General features: G+C 40.2%; 1 long non-coding RNA gene across 1 annotated transcript in view; it reads left to right on the top strand.

Annotated features, from left to right (window-relative positions):
- LOC116442023 overlaps window positions 1-9,265 on the top strand; it is a 56,346-nt gene extending 47,081 nt beyond the window's left edge. The window contains exon 3 of the long non-coding RNA XR_004239348.1: window positions 9,059-9,265. This is a non-coding gene — a long non-coding RNA (uncharacterized LOC116442023). The remainder of the gene's footprint in view (window positions 1-9,058) is intronic.
- The last annotated feature ends 16,117 nt before the right edge of the window (window positions 9,266-25,382 follow it).

Raw genomic sequence — 25,382 nt, 5'->3', positions numbered from 1 at the left:
ATGGCTAATTCTTTTTGATTCACAGAAGGATTTGATTGAAGAGTGAATAAAGCTGGAGAAACATTACAAATGCAATGGCTGGGATCTTTCTTTTCAGTTGCCAGGGCAGAGGTTTCCATTGTTTGTTTGTACTATAATTTATCTGGAACAGCAGAGGGTGTTTTCAATGAATGAACCACCTGTGTAACAATATAGGAAACAGAGGAAAGATAGTTTTCAGCATTAGTTATTTGTATATGTGCAAAAAAATAAAAAATAGTTTATCTGTTAAATAACTAGATGGCTTTCTGGGGATCACTTGGGAATACTGCATAGAGGAATGCTACATCAGTTCCTTTCCGTGTGCACACACTGTGCCAGTGAGATTTCTCAATTCGATGGTCTGTGATAAAATGTTAAGTTCAGTCTTCGGGCAATCACACTGAAAACTCCTGTGACTAACTGCTCTTGTTCTTGCAATTTACTTGATCATTGCTCAAGTAAAGCAAAAGCGCATTGAAAGTGCCTTAGACTTAAAACTGTCCCCTTCTTCTCTGTCACTTCCTTTCCTAACTTCTTTCTCCATTCATCTCTTCCATTGCTGGTAAGAAATAGTCTGAATATTTCATTATTGCTTTAGTTGTATGAGTAACAGATCTCTATGTATAATGAGGAAGGAGTAAATAGTAATAATCCATAATAGAATTAAAGTGGAACTTTTTCAGGAATCTGGTAAAAAAAAAATGGCTTGGAAAACTTTTAATTTAAAACTTTTTTATTTCACTTTTGAGTGCCCCTCAAAAGGGATAAAATTTTTGTTTGTTTTCCAAAAAATTATACATAAAAAGTTGGAACTTCCATATTTAAATCCCACAGAAATATGGAATAAATCAAACTGTGTAATCCCTTTCATACCTGAAAATGTGTACAAAATAACACCTTTATTTTGAAAATAGTTTTAGTCAGCCAGCATTTTATGTATTTACTCCCATGTTTCCCAACCTCAGTTGCTTACCCATGGCTTGCGGAAGGTATCTTTTCAGCTTTATACCGGCTAGCGCTTGTATTTCAATGCCTTAGAAAGCCTCGAGCAGCCTTGAGAGGTAGCACGGGCAATCTAGCACTTCAGTAGCTCTAAAATCGGTACCTGAATCAGCTGCAGAGCAAATACCATCAGCAGAAGCAAAGAGGGAGAAATATAGCTCCCTGCTCGCTCAATTCCCTGCAGTTAGAAGCCTTCAAATGAGACAGACGACCAGAGATGTTTACAGGAAAGTAGCTGAGCTGAGAGAGAGCCTTTGCCTCCCCTCGACCATCTTTTATTAGGAGAAGGGGAAAGGGGAGGACTGGGGGCGGACCCGGGGTGAGCGGCCAATCAGACACTGCTGAAGAGTCTGAGTTACATTTGGCTTTGCCCGCTTAGAACAAAGGAGCTATGAGCACATGTCTTTGGGAGGGGGGAGGGGAAGCTCAGAACAGGCAGCAACAATTCCCTATTTTTTTTTCTTTAAAGCTGGGTTGTAACTCTTAGTAACTTAAAAGTGCATAGAACAGTAACAAAACAACAGTGCAAAATATAATTGTAATCTATCGTCCCTACAACTCGACAGTACCTAGGATGCCTTTAAACTAGTTCCCCAGTCAAAACTCAGGGGTTTAGTCAGGACATCTATGGTATGGAGTATCAGGACAAAGATTTACAAAATACAGTGCAAAAACCTGAGTGCAAAACAGTGCAACTTAACTTAAGGGATTAACATAAAGATCTGCAGTAGGGGGTTTACATGAAGGTGCAAAATCAGGATTCTTTTTATGGCGTCTCCTCCAGGAGGCAGTTTTAACCTCCTTAACTTTTGAGGAAGTGACATAAGGTTTTACCCACTTGCCTGGGATCCATCTCAGTCCTTGAGGGGTAGATACACTGGCATACCCACGTCCCCAAGTTACAAGTTTGTACGGTCCTTGGATTTTTTTGAGTCTCTGGGTCTCGGATCAGGACTTCTGGATTTTCCTGCAGTTTCTGTCTCCTGGTGTTCTGGAAATGACGATAGATGGGAGGGTTTGGATCCTCAAAGGTGCCATTCAGGAAGTTTATGGTAAACAGTGCTTTGCTGAGTCTGAGGACAGGTGAGTTAAGTTTGGTGGTCCCTGATTGTTGTAGCAGCATTCGCTTGAGGGTTTGATGGGCACGTTCAACAATGCCTTGTCCAGTTGGGGAGTGAGGAATACCTGTAACATGTCGAAATCCCCACTGCTGACGAAAGTTTTTAAACTCCTGGGAGGTGTAGGCAGGTCCATTATCAGTTTTTATCTCCTCAGGTATACCGAGCACAGCAAAAGCTTGGACAAGATGTTTTTCAACATCCTTAGCCTTTTCACCTGCATGTGCAGAGGCATACATAGCACCAGAGAAGGTATCAATAGAAACATGAACGTATTTTAATCTCCCAAATTCAGGGAAATGTGTGACGTCCATTTGCCACACTTCACCACTATTAATGCCTCTGGGATTGACCCCCATGCCCAGTGATGGAAGCTGTAGCTTCTGGCAGTTGGGACATGTTGCCACTATTGCTTTTGCTTGTGTCCGCGACAGATGGAACATGCGGATAAGAGCAGGAATATTTTGATGGTACATGGCATGGCTCAATTTTGCTTGTTCAAAAACTTGGGGGAGCTTTGGTAAGTCGGCTGATAGAACTATGTCTGCTGGCATAGCCAGGGCATCAGCTCTACGATTGCCCTCCGCAATAAATCCTGGCAGGTTTGTATGTGACCTCACATGCATGACAAAATAGGGATGCTCTCTGTGGGAAACCAGATAAATTAATTTTGAGAGTAAATCATAAATTTTCTTGTTTGAGATTTCTTTTAGGAGAGCATGCTCAGCTCTAACAGTTACTCCAGCTACATATGCTGAGTCTGTGACCAAATTAAAGGGTTCTTTGAACCTCTCAAATGCTCTAACGACAGCTGCTAGTTCAGCTACTTGTGGTGATCCCTGGATTACCTCAATGTCAGATTCCCACTTTTGCGTCTTTGGATTTTTCCATGTGACCGCGGACTTTTTACTTTTTCCTGAGGCATCAGTAAAAACGGTAATCGCATCGAGGGGTTTTCTACTTTGAATCTCTCGAGGGATGAAAGAGAATGGCAGATTAAACATGTCATGTTTTGGGTAATGATTTGAGATTTGGCCTGAGTAACTATCTAATGCAAATTGTAAATTTATATTATTTTGGAGTAGGTGATCTAACGCGTCAGTTGTTACAGGTAAATAGATGCTTGCAAAGTCACATCCTGCCAGGGTGCGGAGCCTTGCTCTGCCCTTCATGATAATTTTTTGCCATTAGTTCTTGTGGCTGTGTGATGGTTTTAGGAGGTTGGAGTGGAAGGAATACCCATTCAATTATGATGAGGGGTTCCTTCTGCTCTTTGTCCCACTGAAATATGAGGCCATGAAAGCGTGGTACCTTCCCTAGAATGACAAGCTTAAAAGGTAGGGAGGGCTGATACCTGTGCGCTTGTCTGGTGGAAATGAGCTCTTGTATCTTTTTGAGAGACTGCCTTGCCTCTTCTGTCAGGGATCGAGGGGATGCTGGACCGCCTTCCCCTTTTACTAGGTTTGCAATAGGAGCTACATCCTCTGTGGTGAGTCCTAACCAGGACCTTAAATACTTCAGTGTCCCACAGATCTGTTGCACTTCCTCTAATGTTTTTGGGTTATTATTAATGGTGACAGGTGTTGGGGTGATAGAGGTTTCTGTGATTTTGAGTCCGAGGTATTTCCAAGGGCTTGTTCTCTGCATTTTTTCAGGTTGTAATTCAAAGCCCTTGGCCTCTAGGGCCTCAACCACCATGTTAAGTGTCTGCTCGAGATACTGATTATTGGGAGCACACACCAGCACATCATCCATGTAATGCAGGATGATGGCCTTCTCTGCTTTGGCACGGATGGGAGATAGAATTTTAGCAATATACTCTTGGCAGAGAGTTGGGGAATTTTTCATACCTTGGGGAAGCACAAGCCAATGATAACGTTCCATGGGAGTTTCGCGATTAAGAGATGGTACAGAAAATGCAAATCGGGGGGCATCTGCAGGGTGGAGCGGAATATGAAAGAAGCAATCTTTGATGTCAAGAACAGCTAAATGCCAATGTTGTGGGAGCATTGAAGGTGATGGCATACCTGGTTGAAGGGGTCCCATGTCTTCAATAACCTTATTAACTTCTCTAAGATCTTGGAGTAGCCTATATTTGTTCTTTCCCGGTTTTTGTATTACAAACACGGGTGTGTTCCATGGGCTGTTAGTTGGAACTATATTTCCTTTAGCCAATTGTTCAGCCACTAATGTTTTTGAGTGCCTCTAAGTTTTCTTTTTTTAACGACCACTTGTTAACCCACACGGGTTCATCTGTTTTCCAAGTTAATTTATGTGGATGGCACTCTGCTTCAGTGGCCTGCAAGGGAAAATTTTGATGCCTAGGCGTGATATCAATTTTTGTTCCCCACTGAGACATGGCATCCCTTCCCCACAGGGTGAATTTGGTGTCTAGGACATACGGACGAAGTGTCGCTATTTGTCCTTCAGGACCTTCAATTTGGATGGTGTGTTTGGACTGCTTTGCAATTTGGGTACCTCCAATCCCTTGTATGATGCCCTGAGATTGCAATTCCCATTGCGTAGGCCACTTATCAAATGGAATGACAGACACATCAGCACCTGTGTCTAACATTCCCATTATACTGATTTTATGTGATTTGTAACGGAGCTTACATTCTATTACAGGTTTGTTGTTTCCCAAAACCTCAGTCCAACAGATGGCTGGGATATGACCATCTGTGGGCAGGTATTTGGGCAGTGGAAAGGCCTGTGCAATGACTTGACCTTTAGGCATAAAATACGGTGGATATATACATTGTACCATTAGGTTAGAACACCCGTTCTGATCCACTTTCATCAGTGTGGGTGTAACCTCTATCCCAGCAGGTGTTTCCCGAGTGTCCCCAATAACAAAAAGGTATGTAAATTCTGGCATGTGGTCCACATTCTGGAATGAAATGGGTATTACAGTCTGTTTGTTGTTGTTGAAATGGTGGGCTTTATCACAGGTTACCTTAAACCTGAGTCCAGAAGTCCAAGTTGCTTTGTCTGCAGCCCTATTTATGTCTGAACGCGGAGCTGTTAGGACGCGTTGAGTCGCTAGTTTCCCTGCAGTTGACCTGGGGAAACAGTCTTTGGAGAGTTTTTATCAGCAGTTATAATTGCTCTGCAATTGCGAGCTACATGTCCCTTTTTCTGACAACGATAGCATACAAAGTTACCGCGCGATTGAGTTTCTCCTGTACCTGTAACATTCTCCACAACCTCCCCAACCATCCCCACTTTTTTCAAAAAGGGAGCAGCTGTGTTCAGCTGCACCTTCTTCGTACAGACTTCGAGGATGGATTCAACAGTAGGAGGAGGATACAGCGGGAGAGTGAGAATGACTTGTTTGCAAGCATCATTTGTATTAACTTGGAGAAGTTCGAGTAGGAGCGCTTGTTGGAGGTCAGGATTAGGGACCTGGGAAGAGACAGCTTCGTACAAACGGTTATAAAAGTGAATAATATTTTCATTTGGCAATTGCTTGATGGTGGTATAATGAGAATTAGGAGTTTGAGATGGTAATAATGTTAAGGCCTTTTCAGCAGCACGTGTGATTTCAGTAAGAACTGGACGAGGGATAAGCATTGCTTGTTTTTGAGGATTTGCCATATTATTGTCACCAGATAAAAGATCTAATGTGATATAATTGTTTTCAAAATCCAGGTAATTATCTGGAGTTTGCCACAAAATTTTTAATAAATCAGATAAAATTATTTTCCATTGCTTTTTCCACACCATAAAATCACCAGGTGTGAGAAGAGTTTGCATTAATGTAAGTAAATCATGAGGTACAAGTAAGTGAGTTGCAAAAGTAGCACTTAAAAGGCTCTTAAAATAATTACTATGCATTCCAAACTCCTTAATTGCCTTGCACAAATCCTTAATATCAGAATAAGAAAGGGGTTTCCAGTCAGGGTTAGCTCCATTGCTAGTACAAGAGAGTGTAGTAGAAGCAGTTGGAGTTACTTCCTGGTAGCCATGGGTTCCTGGATTCAGAGGGGCAGTCACAGGACTGTGGGAACCTGGGGCGGGACAATGGGAAGCAGGGGCGGGGAGTGGAGGGGCAGGGGCGGGGAGTGGAGGCGGGGACACGGCCGGAGGAGGGGAGGGGTCGGGGTTGTGGGAGGCAGGGGCGGCACTTGAGCCGTGGGCGGGAACAGAGGGAGGGGTGAAACACGACGCTGTGGGGGCGGAGTCAGGGTCAGGGTGTGACGCAGGAGTGGGAGGGGATGGGGACAAGAAGGGATTTGTGGGATGGGGGAGAAAGGGATTGTGGGAGGTGTAGTTTGGAGAGGAAGGACCATTGCGTCCGCCATTACTGGGGACAAACAAACTGGGAGAAACGCGGTTGGGGGGAGGGGTTTTTTCCTGGCCTGCGAGCACGTGGCAATGGCTGTCCCTGGGAACAAAGAGATCAGGGGAGAAGGGGTTTTTACGCGCGCTTGAACATGAGGGCTAGAAACTGGGGAAAAGGGAGTGGAGAAAAGGGGTTGGGAAGGTCCTGGGATGGGCTCCGGATTCCCATCCAAGGCAGGGTGCTGAGGAAACACGGGTGAGCCAGGAGGACGATAGCTCTCCTGTGCTGAGAAGCAGTCTGCTCTAGCTGTGTTTTCCAGCGTAGGGGAAGAGGGGTCCGGGACACAGGGGTTGGAAGAGGGTATATGGGAATTAACAGGGGGTTTTTGCAGAGGCTTTTCATGTACTGCCTTTTTATCCGGCAAAGTATAACTTAGTAACAGGAGAGGAAAGAATTTTGAAACTGTTTCATCTCCTGCACGCCTCAGAGAGGAGAGTTTTCTCCCCACCTTATCCCAAAATTCAGCAGATCTTATGTCTTCGGAGGTCAGATTAGGAAAGTACTGAAAAAGCCATTGTACAAAAGATTGAACTAGATTTTTAGGGTATTTATGCCCAGTTAAAGAAAGGTAGCTTTGAACTTGGTGGTATATTTCTCTATGGTGTGCAGAAACTTCAGATCCCATTATAAATGCACCACCAAACCTCAACCCCAACTCGCCAAAAAGGAGGAAAAAAAAAAGAGAAAGTTTGCACCGGCACCAGCTTAAGACAGGAGCCCCTAAACCAGCAGGGAAATACTCACCAGAATTCTGGATTTATCACAGGAAAGCAGGTCCGGAGAAAAAAAAAAACGCGAGAAGGGTCTTCTGCTTTCCAGCCGTTCCCTCGCCACGTGGCGTGGGGGAGGGTACAGGCTGAGGCTCTGGGCTCGATGTTACACAAAAAGTAACACCTCGCCACACAGAGCTGGCACAGCAGGACGTGCAGAGCTAACTCCAGCAGACACAGCTGCCGGGACACCCTGAAAATCTCTCAGAACCGGAGTTCAGAGATAGCACGCTGGGCGCCAAATGCGGAAGGTATCTTTTCAGCTTTATACCGGCTAGCGCTTGTATTTCAATGCCTTAGAAAGCCTCGAGCAGCCTTGAGAGGTAGCACGGGCAATCTAGCACTTCAGTAGCTCTAAAATCGGTACCTGAATCAGCTGCAGAGCAAATACCATCAGCAGAAGCAAAGAGGGAGAAATATAGCTCCCTGCTCGCTCAATTCCCTGCAGTTAGAAGCCTTCAAATGAGACAGACGACCAGAGATGTTTACAGGAAAGTAGCTGAGCTGAGAGAGAGCCTTTGCCTCCCCTCGACCATCTTTTATTAGGAGAAGGGGAAAGGGGAGGACTGGGGGCGGACCCGGGGTGAGCGGCCAATCAGACACTGCTGAAGAGTCTGAGTTACATTTGGCTTTGCCCGCTTGGAACAAAGGAGCTATGAGCACATGTCTTTGGGAGGGGGGAGGGGAAGCTCAGAACAGGCAGCAACAATGGCTTATTTATTTCTTAATATACTTGTCTGCAGAGGCATACATGGTTTTAATCTTCCTAAAACATAATGAGCCTCCCAAAGTCAAAACAGAGAGATTTTTTAGTTCAGTATTTCTAGAAGCTTATGGTGAACTTTTAAATCTTTGAAAAAAAAAATCTTCCCATTGTAACTTTACACTTTTTTCTTCAAAGGTGTATCATGTATAAAGCACATGGTGTTCTTGTGCTGGGTGAAAATTTTTACATTCTTTTCCTACTTTCTCTCCCTCTTTAGGCATGTGAATGAGGATAGTTAAGGGGGAAAGTAATTGTATCATTCCAAAGGAGTAGTTAGTGCAATGCAGGCATTTCCAGTGAAGCACCCAGGTAGTGTTATTGTTACTACTGCTACACATTCATCTGGTAGCCAATACTTGCACAAGGAAATCAAGGGACAGGAAAAAAGCTGTGGCATGTGTGCCCAAACAGTGTGTGAGTACATTCTTCTGAGTGTCAAGTACGTCAGAGTGGGAAACAGCAAGGGAGTGGAACATAAAGCCCATCTCACATATACTGGGAGGGCTGCATTTGACTTCGCTGCAGTTACTTCTGATTTACTCAAGTGTCAGCTGGAGAAGGACCACAACCCATTCTTTAAAATGTTTTTATATGCTCCTCTGAGTAAAAAACTTGGAGGACTTTGCGAAAACAAGCTACTGTTGCTGATTTGCCAGGTAGGCAACCTCTCTGAGCTCTGGTTGAGAGCTGATCCAAATAAAATGTTTCTCACAGCTATGACTGTGTTGCACTAATTCAACTAGAATAAACAATTACATCAGAAAAATGTGTTTACTTTGGTTCTGGGCCACAGAGACTGGGCCCAAATATGATGTAGAACATATGCCTGTTATTGCTTATAAGAACAAATAATTTTACAGGTGGACCTCAGCATTCCTTCCCTTTGCTAAGTATACTCCCCCTGGCAAAGTACCTGAAATATCTGTTTATTATTTATGGAATTATACATGAACTTTCTTATTTAAATAGACCATGTAAACAGTAACTCTGAGATTAGAAATAAAACAGAAAATTTTATTTCTCTCTTTGTTTACAGGCACATGACTATGATCCTTTCATTAAAGCTACACCTGTTTACACCAAGGACTGACATCTTCAGCTCCTCAGTAATCTTGCGCTGGGGTAACTCAGAAATAAAGTAATCAAAGCCAGCAAAATTTCACTCATGTAAAATTAGCATAGAGGAGATTACCATCAGTTGTGTCCTTTTTTACTGAACTCATCAAAGAGTTGATCCAGACAGCCAAAAGAGAAGGAAAAGACTATTTAGCCAGACTGTTGGTTCATGTCATACAATATCATTTCAGTCTAGAATTTTCATCTCTACTATCAAGGAAGTTAAACAGAAACATTACATGATTTTTATTTACCTAAGTTTAGCCATCATGTTCCATTATAAAGGTAAAGTAATTATAAGTTGGAGGTTAGTTTAAAAATGCCTGGCCTAAACTATTTGAGTAAAGGTTCTTTGTTTATCGTTAAACTTTCTGTTGTTAACAAAGTTGGGTATAAACAATCTGTATGGGATAAACTTTACAGAGTAAATATAGGGGATACATCTGAATAAGGTATGATATGTACTTAAGCCATTGTAACACAGCAGCTTTTATACACATGAAACAACAAACCACTTTTTAATGTTGCAACTTAGAAATTAAATTTAAAAATTAACAGAAAATCAAACTGAGTCTAAAATTCTGCCTACATTTGTTCCAAGTTTGAGGCTTATTTTAATCTAAAGTTCTGGGTTTAATCTGTTGAAACAATATAATGAGAGCTGTACAGATTTAAGCTACATCAAAATTGCATCTGTCTTTTAGTTTGGGAATATCTCCATCAGAGAGAATTAACAAACAGGAATCTTTAGCTAGTACCAGTGCCACCAGCCCATACAAAATGAAGCAATAAACACCCATTAGAGTGGGTGGAAGATTATTACCTAGCCAAATTGGACAAAATAAGGATACTTCTGAACTTTTATTTTGTTTTTAAATTCAAACCATAATCTTTCCTGAAGTTCCATAATTAGGAGAAAATAAGCTGAATTCCTGGGATATTGCACAAACAGCTGCTAATACATTTCTTTCTAGCCAATCTGATCTCTCATAAGAATGCTCCCATGAGATGCCCACCCTCCCCAGAAGACAGCAAAGGCTTTGAAATGACCCACATGAGCCTTTGGAGTGCTTTTGAGGTTCAGCTACTTCTCCCACATATGTAGATCGCTTCCATTTACTTCACTAGCCATGTGTAGGGTCCTACTGAAGTGACTAATAGTGTCACTTCAGCAAGACTTCACTTGTCACTACCTGACGAGCCAGTGACAAGTAGTGACCACATTATGAGGGTAGATGGAACAAATTCAAGTCCCCTAAGGGAATTTTGTAATACTTACTCTTCTGTCCTGAACAAATTCAAACTTGGGTCAAAACAGTGTGCCTTATTCCCCAAGCAGTTACATTCCCATGCAGCAGACTTTTACATTCCTTCCAGAAACTGCCATACAGCATTTCAGCACTTGCTGAAACTGATGCAGCAGTCATGAGGGTTTTACTGACCTGATTACTAACTAACATAATGGCAATATGTATTCACCATAGATTTTTAATATTGTCATTTCTGTATGTCAAATTTTGATATGGATAGGACTCATTTTTCCAGAGAAAGATCTAAATGTCCAAGGAGAATATAAAAGTCTCCTTTGCAGTGAAAATCAGAGCTATGTAGTTTCCAGGTATGGAGTAAAATCAGCCCTAACATGAAGGGGCACCTCTGAGACTGTTGCTCTTCCTGCCAGAAAGTGAACTGTGATCCTCCCGTGCAAAGCAGCAGAAAATCCAGTGTTTTCATAATTGATATGCAACCTAAACTTCTCCTTTTTATATTGTATGAGCTGCAAAATGGCTAAAATGTTACTGAAAATGTCTTCATTCTACACATTAAGGAAAAACTTATAATAAATTATGTTTGTGTGCTTTTATTAACCCTTGAACTTCTGCTGAGCAATGCATGTGTTTGAACAAGAGTTGAAAAGCTATTCAAATATTTGCTTAAATACAGCCTACTACAGCCTCAGAATCGAGCTCCAAAGCCTCTGGGATTTGGAGACTCACAAAAAAGCTAACTGAAGGAAGTCTGGGAGAGGTCAGCATGCTCAAGCACACTCCTACAAAATCTTCCACCTCCCTTATCAGCTTTAATAAACTTGACTCCTACTTTCTGCTCTTGAAATTCAAAGGACACACGCAAAGAATTCCCAGTTATGTAGGCTGTGTTCACAGCAATCTCATCCTTGCCCTGTGAATGTAGAGTCAGTTAAATGTCTAAACTTTGGGCTTATTTGCTATTGGTTTATTCCAGTTTTACACTTTCACAGTTGACTGCTTTCTGTAACATTAGGCTATACAAGAAGCAAGCCACCTGCAGATTTTATTAAAAATGACATGGGCTGCAAAACTACAATATTCACTGATTTCCTTCTCAAATGAAATACTTTTCCTCCTTTGAGATATATATTTTCTTTTTTTTGCATTTCATATACTTTAGCCAAGATTTATCTCATGCCAAACAGTAAAACAGTTCTCACAGAATTGCCTGTAACCCAGTTCACCCAATTCTGCCTATGCCCCCAAGTCTTTAATTACTAGCAATCAAATATCAGAGTCACACCTGCTCTCTCTTTCTGGCTCAAGAAATGTTTCAATCTTCTGGCCTGATAGAAATCTCCAGCAAGAAGGTCAGAGCCCTGTGAACAGGGCTACAAGCTCCTGTGGGAGATGCCATTCCAGAATTTTACAGGGTAAAGGGGAACATAACCTTCCCTCTGCCAGGGAGACATGGTCACAGTTGTACACATAGTGGGGGCCTTTTCCTGGTGTTTTGAAAGATGCCATAGCAACATTCTGTCAAGATTCTTCTCTTGTTGGAGCATGTTGGGACTCCCAGGGAGTCCTCCAGCATTGTAACTCCCTGAGGATTTGAGAGACATCTTTCTTTTAGAGCTTACTTGAGTCCAAGCACAAACTAGGTGACAAGCTATTACTTTTTCTCTTACATCTCGAGTTCTTTTTACTCAGAGTTTGAATTGAGACACAGGAGATCGAGTATTCTTGTTTGGACTTATTGTTTATTATATCTTATCAGTAACACAGCTGCACAGCGTGTGCCTCTTTGTTGGAAGGGTGGGAAATGGCCGTGAGTTTTACTTCTCCAAGCTTTTTAAAGTCTAAACTAACCAATTATAAAATATGTTTTTACTTACAACCCAATTACTAACTTTTCAAGTTCTCCAGTGTGGAACTTTTAATCCAATGACAGAACATTCAGGTTTGTGAAGAAGAAGGAGAAAGAAGACAAAAATCCACACCCAAAATCCTCCATGTTGTAACCTATTATAACCTATATGTTCTAAACCTAATTTTCTACATTTCTACATATTTCACCCAGTGACATAACTTTTAATTACACAGCAACAACCTCAGTGTTATCACACAATTTAGGAAACTTTTCCCAGGGTTTTGGATTGAATACAGTGTGTTTCTGAGGATCACTGCCTCTCAGCACTGAAAGGCTGAAACTCTCAGAATCCAGGGTTTCAACAGCAAGTCACTCATTAACATCAAAACTGGGCTGTTTCTCTATGTGAAAACTGCCCAAACACAAGCAGAGGGATTCATCTCACCCAAATATAGGCCTCTGCAATATAGAAAACCATGCCTCAGCCAGTACCCTTTGCCTGAGTTTTTTATTGTTAGTGAAGTCTTACCACATCTAGTTCAGGCATCTACTTCAGGATGAGACTGTCACCTTAGAAGCAACTGTTTCTCTTCACAGGCAAAAAAGAGACTGTTGGCAATAAGCTCAGATAGAGATCCCTGCAGTGCAGATGACTGAATGTGGGCACATGAACTCCACCTCCACACCTAAGGAATATTCATGCCAACAGCACTGCACCTGGGGGCTACATTCTGGTCACTTTTGGATCCTATTTGTGAGTGGACTTGGGTTTTTAATCCTTTATGGAACATAAAAGTTACTTACACTAAAGTCAGCAAGTCTTAAGCACCTTTTAAAATAATAACTTTCTTTTGTTATGGTAGGAGCGGAGTCACCAGGTGGTCATGTTAAATATAATCTTACACATTCCTTTTCTTAGTCTATGAGGAATACATGCACTTTCAAGGAATGTTGTACTGTTAGTTTTTGGTGTTCAGGTTTGTGGGGGAGCTTTTGTAAATGATGAGGGAGTTCAAACTATCTTATGCTCTCTGATTAGATTTAGTTCTTGGTGAAAATTATTTCCTGAGAACCTGAAATTAGCTTTTGGGTTAAGACTTCTAAATAAGGTTTTGCCTGCATGTAGTCTATGACCACCTATGTTCAGTGACTGTTGTACACAGTATAAATAAACTATTCTAAGATATTCTGTATCACTGATTTCTCCCCTGATAGAAAGCTGGGTTACAAGCCTTCCAAGTCCATCAAAAGCAGGCAATAATGTTGTATTTTGGGGTCTATCCTTACTTTCCCAAATGTGCACAACTGCCATTAATTTTCATTGAAATAATTTGAACTCAAATGCTAAATAGATGTTACTTTGGGATGCAGTCAGTTAATATATGAGAACCTCGTGAGCCTTAGAATCAGTCTGGGTTGTGAGTGGGTTATTTGTTTGTTTATTTTATTCCTTAACTTATAAAAGGGATGACGGCCCACCCAGTGGAATTTTCCCATCAAAAATAGTATGAAACAGAATAATGGAATGCAAGACTGATTAGATGGTGTGCTTGTTGGCAATGGGTGCCTGTACTTCTTAATCTTAATGGATCATAAAAAAAATCCTTTCATACTTGCCATAATACATGTGCTAAGTTGTGGGTTCCTAGCCAATGCAAAGAAATATTCTATGATTTCCAGAGATGCAAAGTAGGAATTTCATACAGCACATAAGTGGGGCCTCTGTTTAAATGCATAAAAATAATTTCTTAATTATGACAGTGATATTCATTAAAAAGCTTTCCAATAGTACATGCAGTTCCCACACTGGTCTCTCTCCCACTGTCTGACAGACAGACAGCTTGGTTACACATGCTCAGAAAGGAGGGTGGGGGCCCAGATTCTTGGCTGTCTTGAAGTGGCCACATCCTGCCATCTGCTGAATCCTTCTGCTATTGGCAAATCCAGGGAAGAATGTTTCTGAGGTGTCTTAAAATATTCCACACCTCTGCAGAAATGTTTTATGTAAGGACAAGTATACAAATGCTTTCAGGGAGAGCAAAATCAGCTTAAAATACTAACGAATAAAATAATTTTTTGAAAATCCCCAGAGTCAAAGAAAAGATCACAGAATCACAGAATATTCTGAGTTGGAAGGGACACACAAGGATCATCAAATCCAACTCCTTGCCCTGTACAGGACAGCAACAACAATAACACCATGTGCCTGAGAAAATCATCCAAACACTTCTTAAACTCTGTCAGGCTGGTTCTGTGAGCACTCCCCTGGGGAGCCTGTTCCAGTGCCCAACCACCCTCTGGGTGAAAAACCTTTTTTTTTAATATCCAACCTAAACCTGCTCTGACACAACTTCAGGCCATTCCCTCTGGTCCTGTCACTGGTCACCAGAGAGTAGAAATCAGTGCCTGCCCCTCCTCTTTCCCCCATGAGGAAGTTGTAACTGCAATCAGGCCTCCCCTCAATCTCCTCTTCTCGAGTCCAAACAGACCAAGTGACTTCAACCATTTCTTATATGGCTTCCCCTCAAGGCCCTTCACTACCTTTGTGGCCCTCCTTTGGACACTCTCTAATGGTTTAATATCTTTCTTTTATTGTGGCACCCAAAACTGCCCCCAGCACTCGAGGTGAGGCTGCCCCAGTGCAGAGCAGAGGGGGACAATCCCCTCCCTTGCCCGGCTGGTGATGCTGTGCCTGATGCCCCCAGGACAGGCTTGGCCCTCCTGGCTGCCAGGGCACTGCTGACTCATATTCAACTTGCCATCGACCAGGACCCCCAGGTCCCTTTCCACAGCACTGGTCTCCAGCCTCTCGTTCCCCAGTCCTCTAATTTGTTGAGGTCTCTGCAGGACCTCACAGCAAATCCCAATTCTGTACTATCTGCAAAATTTCTTAGTAAACCTTATAGATGTGCCAGGAAGTCTCATCCTTATGGAGGGCTAGTGTCTAAACTTTACCACATTTAGTTGATCACAGGAGTACACAACATGTAATCCTTGGGGTGTTTGTAAAACTTGTAAGTCAAGAAACAATCAGAGTTCATATAGTGAAAAAAGCCACCTTCTCCTTGGATCACCTTTCACTATTGCAGTCACAGCAACTGCATAATTTTTAAGATGCATATGTTTACATGTATAATTTACTGACAATTTCATAATAATTCTTCATTTTCCTGCTCCTTTTCTCTATCTCCCTTTTTTCAAAATGAACTTGGGATTTCCTCCAATAATCTCTTTGTCTAAGAATTCACACTGTAGGTTTCTCACTTCTTCATCTCACGTGATCAAGATTCTCTCCTGTTCCTTAGCTGTAATTTAATATGAAAAGTGTCATGCTCCCTAGAAATAAGCTCTTAATAGTCTGGAAGCACCCTGGAAATGAATGGAAGAAGGTAACAGAACAGCAGTGCTGCTTTTGCAAACCAGAAGGTCTTAGATGTCAGTCTTTGGATTGGTGTCCCACACCTGAAGAACTTCTGTGAAACAGGAATACATTCAGTCTAAATGAGCCTGATGAAAAATCCATAGTCTTCACCTCCGGAGTATGGCTCTTGTGCCATTTTTTCCTGGGAAAAATTTCTTTGGAGAATGGCCCTTCATTATATCAGAAACGAGTATTTTCTAAATTCATTGTTAGGTTTAGCTACATAATATTTGATCATTTCTTTTTGATGGAGCAAAATCCCCTCTGAAATAAATGACAGCTTTACTTCAATAGGTATGTTCAGTCCAGGCCCCTAATTAATCAGCACTGACATTTACAAGAATCGCTACTCTCTGTTATGCCAAAGGGCTTGGGTTCAACTCCCAGGAGCAGAGGATTTGGACCTATTTCATCATAAGGACTTCTTATGACTACTTTTCTCTGTCATGTAGCCCATTTTTTAATGGAAAAATATTATAGAGTGATGAATATGTTTACAAACTAACAGAAAAATGTAACCCTCTGAACAGAAAATTCTCTCCATAGAATGTAAATGTCCACAAAACTATTTTCCTTTTTTTTTCTAAATGCATATGCCTCTTCTGATATTACATGCTCCTGCTGTAAAGTTTTGTTGAAACATGGCCATTTAAACTGGGGTCCATCCTGCAATGTTTTACTGCATTACAATATTTTTTTTCTTTTAATACTAAGGTGGCCTCTAAACAATAAAAACATATGCAGATTCCTTCATGTTGTCTAAAGGGAAGCTAGAAACTACATCATGAACAATTGATCATGTGAAAATGATATCTGACCTGCTTTAAACTGCAAACTATGTGGAATATCTCTTGGAATAGTGCAAAGCCCAAAGCCCTAAACTATACCAGCAACTGTGCTAACAATTTAACCGTAAAAAGCAAACCTAGTGATTATCATCACACATGGATAATGCCAGGTAGGAGATCTGCTCTCCAGTTCTAGTTTTGCAAAGAAAACAGCCTTGAATACAAAGGAGGAAATGGTTCATGCCATTAACTTTCTTTTCTACAACTGCATGGGGAGGGTCACAGGCTGCCTCCATGACCTGGACTATCGAAGAACTGGAGATCCCCAAAGGGACAATCTCTCTGCAGATTTGGAGCTTTGAGCCTGGATTTTCTTGTCTTGACTTTCACATACCTCTGTGATTCCATCAGCTGCCAAAACTTCATTCCCATCAGGAGGATTTGTAAAAACTGCAGGCCATCCAGGCTGCCAAATTCTGGGACAAATTGTTCCCTTCAGAGAACTTTTGGAGAGGACAGAAACATAGGATCAATGACTGATAATTATATTATGAAATAATAGGAATAGTTTCTTGGTTGTTTTGTGCCAACAGGGGGAAAAGAAATTATAGTGATAAAATCTATGAAATTGGAATTGCACCTTCTTCAAAAATCATCTGTATAAGGCCAGGTATCCGCAAAAGTCTGTGTGAAACATTAAAAGCCTCAGTGTTTAAGAAACATCTTTCTTTTGCACTCATATCCCAGCTCATGGTACAAAATCCAGTGATACTGCAGATGCATCTTTGCAGCTGCCGATGCGCTGCCGGCCAGACAATATATCCTGTAGGGTCTTGTAGTCTGAGCGAATTGTGCTGCAGCTGCAAAGTTCATTCCTGTTCATCTGGATGGGTTTTTAACAATGGTCTCTGCTCTCCCCACTGCCCAAACAAAACTATCTATAAATGGAAAACTCCCTTCCTCTCCCTCCAAGGCCCTGAGGTAGCAGAATGAATGCAGCACACATGGTGCTAAGTGTCTCAGAGCTAAAACATGCCTAATACATGCAAATACCAACATTAACCATTATGAACAGGCATGATTTATGTGCCTGTCAGCAAGACATCAATCATGACTACAGAGAGTCAGCAGCAATATCAACAACAGTAGCAGGAGTGGAGGGTCAGAGCCAAGATGGGATGGTCCTTCCCCGCCACCCGGGGGGAAGGAGAAAGATGGATGAAGTAGTAAGAATCCCCAAACAGTGTCTTTTAGGGAAAGGGATGCTAAATTTTAAACCACCTCTTGAGCCCAGTCAATGTCCAACTTTATTTCTTTGTTAGATCTATAAGAAAGAGAGAACCAGCAGGGACATTTGGAAATGCCATTGAAGAAGGGATCTGGACATATCAAAAGGAAGTCAGGGGTTTAAAACTATGACATCAAAGGTATTTCAAGGTATCTTTTCAGGAGATATTTTTACCAATGGGATCTGATTTACTGTCCTTTGCAGATGGCAAGTGTATTTAACTGAAGAACTTTTCTTTACCAGAAATTGGAGCCAAGAAAGAAACTGCATCAGAGTTTTCTTTGTACAGATGGATTGTATAGCTCAGAGAACATACATCTATGCCCATTCTGTGATAACTAACTTTGGCTTCTGAGTAATCTAGAAAATACAAGTTCATGCTAAGAATAGGGTTGGGAACTTGTTGCATTCTGGATTCTTTTTTGCTTTTTGTAGCTGGCAGGAGAAGGCTGATCAAGAGGAGATGTTGGCTGAGATGTCAGTAAAAACAATGATGTTTTATTTAGATATCTTAGGCTCTATTTGCAGTTGGCTGGAGCCACTGGATAAAGATACTTAGATTTTACTAATAAACTGATAGGGAAGGAAATTGACATCCCTGAAAAAAAATCTGTCAAGGACAAATAGAAACAATTCTGTCTGCGTGTGTTAAAAATAACTGATTTGGCATATTTGCTTCCATCTGGGACATATAGCTGACATGTTAAGAAATGTCTCACAATTGCCTAAAAATGGATTGCTTATCAAATTTACAGGCACAGACAAATGCAGGTAGCATCTCATCCTCAAACTGAGTGGACTATAGATCAAATATGAATAAACCTTTTGAAAGCAAAGGCAAAAGAGTGAGGCCAAAAATTCATCCATTTTTTTTCCTGTCTTGCATGGCACAAGCGGTTTTGTTAAAATACAGCCTTTTTTGCATGTACTCAGACCAGCAGCTCAGAGATATGAAGCTGATGAAATTTCTCAGCAAAGAAGCACTAGAAACATCATAAATATATTGTGAACTGTTCAAAGAAATAAAAAAAGTATAGGTATGGAGAAAGGCAAAGGAAGGAGAAATTACAAATGAGAAATTACAAAGGAAGGAGTATGGAGAAATTACAAAGGAAGGAGTATGGAGAAATTACAAAGGAGTATGGAGTATTACAAAGTATGGAGAAATTACAAAGGAAGGAAAGAGAATCCAATTGAGGTTATATTTTCTGAGAGCAGAAATATCCAAATTGTTCTTTAAACAGTTGACATCTTAAGAAATGTGAGCAAGTGTAAATAGCAGTACAAAGCAGGGGGAATTTCTGGTCAAGTCACACAGTACAAAAGACCTAATAACATATGCTGTTGTGTGATGACAAATATTTTAAGAATTTTTTTGCTTGTTTTCTTAATAAATATTGTAAACTGTTACAGACCTTCTGTGTTCTGCTCTAACCCTGTCAACTGTAGAGCATTTCATGATACTGGTTGACAGAAATCAACAAAGTTCAATTGCATAGTTTAAGTATCCACTTCATATATACTTTTCTGCAGTCCTTTAAGAGTCAAATTCATCCATGTAAATGCAAAACAAAGTTGGCAATCTCTGTTTCTCTATTCCAGTGCTGAACTTCTCTTGACTGATGAAGCGCATGTGGCTGATTACTCTACATTACCTTTTGATAACTTCTGTTTGTGTTAGTCTCTCTCTCATAGCCACACAGTTCTGATAGAAAGACTACTATTGATGGAGAATTTATGATATTTATATGCTTTTTTTTTTCAAATTATTAACTGCATTCATTATTAAGTGCACCTCATTTACAGCTTGATTTGGCTGTAGGACTTTTGATGCACAATTCTCTACAAACAGAATTAGGAGTGAAATCATTGCTTAAATAATGCCATGAGACACAGCATGTTATCAACCCCAGATATGGAGGTTAGCTTTTATACTCTGTAAAGTTCTCAGCATATTGTTTTGCCTAACAGGAAGTTAAGTCAAGCTGTAATATGATTGCTTATTTATTTATTTATTTATTTATTTATTTTGTCCAATTTTAATTAATATTTATTCTTAATGTCTTTTTTCCCAAATTTTGTACAAATTGTCCCTGTAATAAAACGGTTTCTTATCACAAACTAGTTATAACTAAAATGCAATTTCTTCTACTTTAAATATTACTGTTGGTTTTTTTAGACTTTCTGGAAATATTAGTGTTATTAATCAGCTCAACAAAATTCAGAGAGCTGTATTAAAATAAAATGCCCCTTTTCTGCAATAAATGCCCTCAGAAATTTTGCCCAGTGAATTCATTTTCACCCTAAATAAAGTTACTTATTGGATCAGGAATAAACAATGTATAAAGGAATTACATTCAGCTCCTTGGACAACATGAAAATTGAAATTTTGGCAGGGATGGAGTTTTTTATATGTGCAAAGCAGTATTTTCTGTTAGGTTTGATACTTGAAAGGCAAAGAAAGAACAAACAATGTACAAGATTTAAACATTCAGTGAGTACACACAGTTTTCCTTGATTTCATATCTGTCACATGTCAAAGAAACGCCCAAGGATGCAAGTCACAGTTCTCCTAGGCTGTGAGTTCCCAAGGTTTTTATAGCTGAATCTCAGTTATAAATCTATCCATTGCTTCATTTCTCCTCTTCCTGTCTCCTTTTTGCTCTTTCATAAAACTGTCTTCCTCTGGACTCTATTTGCATGTCACTGGAAAGACCTGTCTCCTAGGTTAGAAGCTAATTTCTAGGTTACAGTTATCTTAAGCAAGTCAATTACATCTTAAGAGTGACAAAAACTTGCCATTTTTTATTTAGTATTTCCAGTATTATGCTGTAGTATTTCTAAACAGAGTCGCTAAATTAGTGCAATCAGTTGAGTAGAAATCCTATGGGAAACCTATTAGTATTAACGTGTCTTTCTCTTTGGTGATGAAAGATCTTCTGATGACCTAACCTGTCAGAAGATACAGAGATATCTGTATCAGAATCTGTCATGTGAAACAGAAATACATGTAACTTCTAGAAGAAAAGAAAGAATTAGGTACTTTTGAATACAATGGATAACCCTCCTGTAACTTGCTTTGTGTAAAGGAAACTGCTGAAGGCACCTGGGAAGTGCAAAGGCTCTTAAGAAGGCTTTGCCTTTGTCTTCGTTACAGTAAAATGCATTTTTCAAAACATTTAATGCTAAACTACTCTGACAATTTCCCTCACACATATTTTGAGACTAATATGCTGAAAGCCTTTAACAAGAATATTTTCTCTTTACTCAGCATGTATGAACACTTGTCTACACTTAAAGAGTTTTTTGGTATAGCTCAACTGGTCTAAATGTATCGGAAAGCCTTTTTGCAGTAAAGGTATTTTTTAACATCTTAACTCACTTTTTTCTTGTTAGATTAAGCTCAAAAAGGAAAAGAAAGTGTTTTTCTGTAGAGCTGCAGCTGGAAAGAAAACAAACAAACAAATACATCCCTATGTGTATACCTGTATCTGACTGTTGTCACTTTTAAGTATAGACAATACTGCTCATAAAAGCAATAGAAGTAAAAGGATGACTAATAAAGGAAGATTTCTGTTCTCAGCTACATCAGTCTAGAATCTGATCACTTAGTACTGATATCTGTAGCCAAGACGTTTTCAGAGCTGCTGTAGCTCTAGCAGGAGGTAACTTTATGAGGGAACTACATTAACAAGACATTTCATTGGACAGTGTTATGGAAGAGCTAAAATAGTGTTGGAAAATCCTCTTTATCATTATTGTTTCTTAAAATGTTTTTGGCCATTGTAGACTCAGTGTGACTGCAAAGGATTTGGACATCGACCTCACTTGCAATATTTTAAGAAAAAAAATCATAGGTAGAAGGGGCTTGGGTGTCTCGGGGGGGGGAGAGGGGGAGAAGGTAGCCTTAAAGTTATCTTCTTATTCCAGATCTACGTATGAATTTCAGAATATGTTCATAATCCTGCTCTGTTTACTCATCTTGTGTAGTCAGGTAAGTTAGAAGTATCTGTGAGACACTCAGATATACCACAAATGGTAAATATATATCAAAATATCTTCAGAATAGAAATCTCACGAGCAGTTGCAATAGACCAGCTAGAAATATTTCCAGAAAAACAAAGTCTAATCTGTAGCAGAACCAGCTGTATGTGTGGACAGATCTTGGAAGTTTCAGGTAACATCTGTACCAGAAAACTAAACAGTGCCAAGAGCGCTGGGCTGGCCAAGTGGCACAGTTTGGCCACATCTGTGAAATTAAGGTCTTTTAACTTAAATTGTAACTCCGCCCAGACTGCCTCCTGGCAGTGATCCCCCAGCAACCTTGACTCCTGCACATTATCTAGGAATGCTTGGGAAGGGGTTAGCTGGAGTGGGTCAAAGCCATTCCAGGGTCTATGCTAACTATTTCACAGTGCACAGTTTCAGTGTCTGGGAATGTTTCCAGGTAGTCTTTAACTTGCCATTATAGAAGCAGTTTCAGATCTCCAGAAGTTGAGATCCTCAGCCAGATGTTATCTGGCTACACGTCCTGCCATATTTCCTTTTCTAGTATGGTTTGTTCTGTACTATAGGGAGGGGAGGGGAAGTAACGGGAAAGGAGAAGGGAGGGGAAAAAGGTTTTTCTTAAAATTTATTCACTTTGACATCATTACTCTGTGGACATCACAGCTGAAGGAATTCTGCCATTTTCCACCTGTTCATATTAGTACTTGCACAGGGAAGGTAAGAGAATAAGAGGACAAAAGACTGCCTTTCTTCAAGCTCGTAAGTATTCTTAAGGCTTTAGGATCCTATAAATGAAAACCAGATAGTTTCACCTATATTTTTGTTAACAATCTAACCATATTTTATATGATTGGTTAGAATTAATAACAGAATATTTTATGTCAAATATACATGTTTGGGTATAGCTGGAACGAGTGTTCATTTCTTGCTTTAGATGGTGGCAGCAATTTCATCTTCCTTATTGTTCTCAGGAGATCTAGAAAGTACAGTCCTTACACCAAGAAGGCTTAATGTTCTGCTGGGGGTGGTGATGTGTTTCACTTAGAAATGTTAGGAATACCTTTTTCCTTCAGTTTTTTATCTTCCACTGACTCTGCCTTCATAGGAGAATCAAAGCAGAACACAATCCTAATGTTAGCTATTTTAAGATTAACATTGAATAACATTATTTTATTCTGAATGACTCTTAATGGACTTCTGAGACAAGAAAGAAGGAGTGCAAAGTGACCTATCCAAGACAATCTCTAGCCATGAACCTCAGTGATATGGGGAAAAAATACTTCTGAGGACTCCAGCTTTTAAAGTGGAGTGGCTGTGTCCAAACCAGTTAGTGGGAATAGTCCCTGATATTTTCAAACTCCAAGAGGGTGCCCTGCAATCATTTAGGGAAATATGAAAATATCCAGACCAAATACATCAGGCACCACACTAGCAATCAAATATGAGTAAATTTGTGTTCTGAAAACACTATCTGTCATTGTTTAATTTGGTAGTGAGACATAGCCATTGAGAGTGTTGTGGTTTAGAATTTTTGTAACAGAAGAATTAAAATGAAGCAAAGGAGATGAATTCAAAGAAGATGTAAATAAGATGTGAGTACTGGTAACACGAAGAGTATCATGATAAAGCATACCAGCCTTCAAGCCAGTAAATCATTACAATACACTCATTTAATCTGATGATTAACATTACATCTTGGATTCCTAGCTGGAAACAACTTATACATAATGCTTAAAAAGACTTCAAACTCTAGATATCTGTTGTCCTCATCTTCCTTTTCTCCTCAGTACAAATATTGAGTTTCTTGTGAAACAACAATTGAACTACTGTAATCTAAATTTTTACAGCAAATTAAAATTAAAGCTAGTTTATCTTGTAATGCTAGACTCTAAAGTGCAGAATTTACTTCATAAATGATTCTTTTTCTCATACAACAGGGCAGTTCAATCTATTCGCTCTATGAGATTTTCTACTATCCCACTTGTGAGTGAAAAGCCTTAACAGGTGGCACATGGTAGTCATACCAAGTACTCACCAGTTGGTAGGTGGTGACTGACTTGGAATATGCTCCACTACACACTCTAGTGTAAATCATGTGACCCAAAACTGTGTTTTTGAGAACATAGAATCCAAAAATACCATAGTCATTCTATAACTTTCATTTATGTTTCCAAAACTTCAACAGGAAGTTGTATCTTTGAGACTTGTAAATGGTGAGATAAAGCAATTGAGTCAGAAAAATGGTTTGCAGCCAGTCAGAGGGATGGACAGGAGAGGTTGAAAAGTCAGACACAGAGAGGAGTAATCCAGGACTAAAATTTCCAAGAGATATTTTCAACATTAATATTAGAAAATCAGAGAGGCAAACTAGATCTTTGTGACCAATCTGAAGTGTCATCCAGTATTTCCTGGATAGTAACACGACTTGACTTGTTCCTATTCATGTTTCTGAAATAAATCTTCTACTGCTGCTCTATGAAAATAGCTAAAAGCAGACAAAATCTTGACATCCCTGATCAGCCTCTCCACAGACAATGCTTGTTTTGGACTGGAAAGTCCACTGCTTAGTGAAGCTAAAAGCCACAGGCTTTAGTGATGGGAGACCTCCTTCTGCATGGAGCCATCTGCCCGAGCCACACTGAGCCTTAGGACTGTTTACCATAGATGGATCTACGGTGCACTACACAGTAAGATGTTGGCGCAGTGTTCACAGTCTGCTATGAACACTAGGAAGCCATAGCAATATTGGTCAGTCCTTCATAACTCCATTTCCCAAATGTTCATAATTAAACAGCTTTTATTTAAGTAATCAGCATGAAATCCTTAGCTTTGTTTTTGCAACCGGTATTGTGTTTATGGAGCCAAATATTGAAAACTTTGATACTGAATACCTTGTATGTGTTAATTTTGGCAACCTTTAAAGATTTTGTAGATGCCTTGCTATGTTACCACCACCCACTCTTCACCCCTGGCCATCAGTCCCTCCAAACCACAGAGACATGTTTCTCTTTTAATACTTTCTTGCAGTATTTCTCATGAAAATCACAGGGAATTGTGTGTGATTTCAGCAGAGTGAAACTTGATCTCAAAGTGTCTGTAGGACCAGAAGTTTTTAAAGAAAACATTTCTTAAATCTTGTGTTCACTGCTGCTTCAGCAGGCCAATTAGACTTGATGGGAATTCTAGAAAGCTGTCGCCAGGCATTGCAGCAGGAATAGCAAACAAGGCCCAAAGCAAATAAACGAATGGGTAAAGTGTGGCCATCCTCAGAACCTCCTTGCTGATGACCTTCTCATCTTTGCAAAGGGATGGTGAAGGTACTGGATGAAGGGACTCCAGGTTAATTAGGTTTGACATTAGTTAACAGCAGCAATTACTAGAGAGTAATTAATCAGGGAAAGTCTCCAAACAGAAGGAGAATAAATAAACGGGTGGTAACATTCTGATCCATTTACCCCCTTAGATAAGGATGTGCCCCAGGTGTCAGGCTGAGGTGGGATTAATCAGTCTTGCTCTGTTTCTCCCTGGAACTTGGGTGACTTCACACATCCATCTTTCTTCACATGGAGACAAACAAGCATTCACTAAGCCATTAATAGCACCATTCCTATAAAAAGTC

The sequence above is a fragment of the Corvus moneduloides genome, chromosome 3 (assembly GCF_009650955.1).
Source record: "Corvus moneduloides isolate bCorMon1 chromosome 3, bCorMon1.pri, whole genome shotgun sequence".
NCBI classification, from domain to species: Eukaryota; Metazoa; Chordata; class Aves; order Passeriformes; family Corvidae; genus Corvus; species Corvus moneduloides.
The sequence above is the reverse complement of the archived record's forward strand: the minus strand, read 5'-3'. Positions and strand labels throughout refer to the sequence as shown.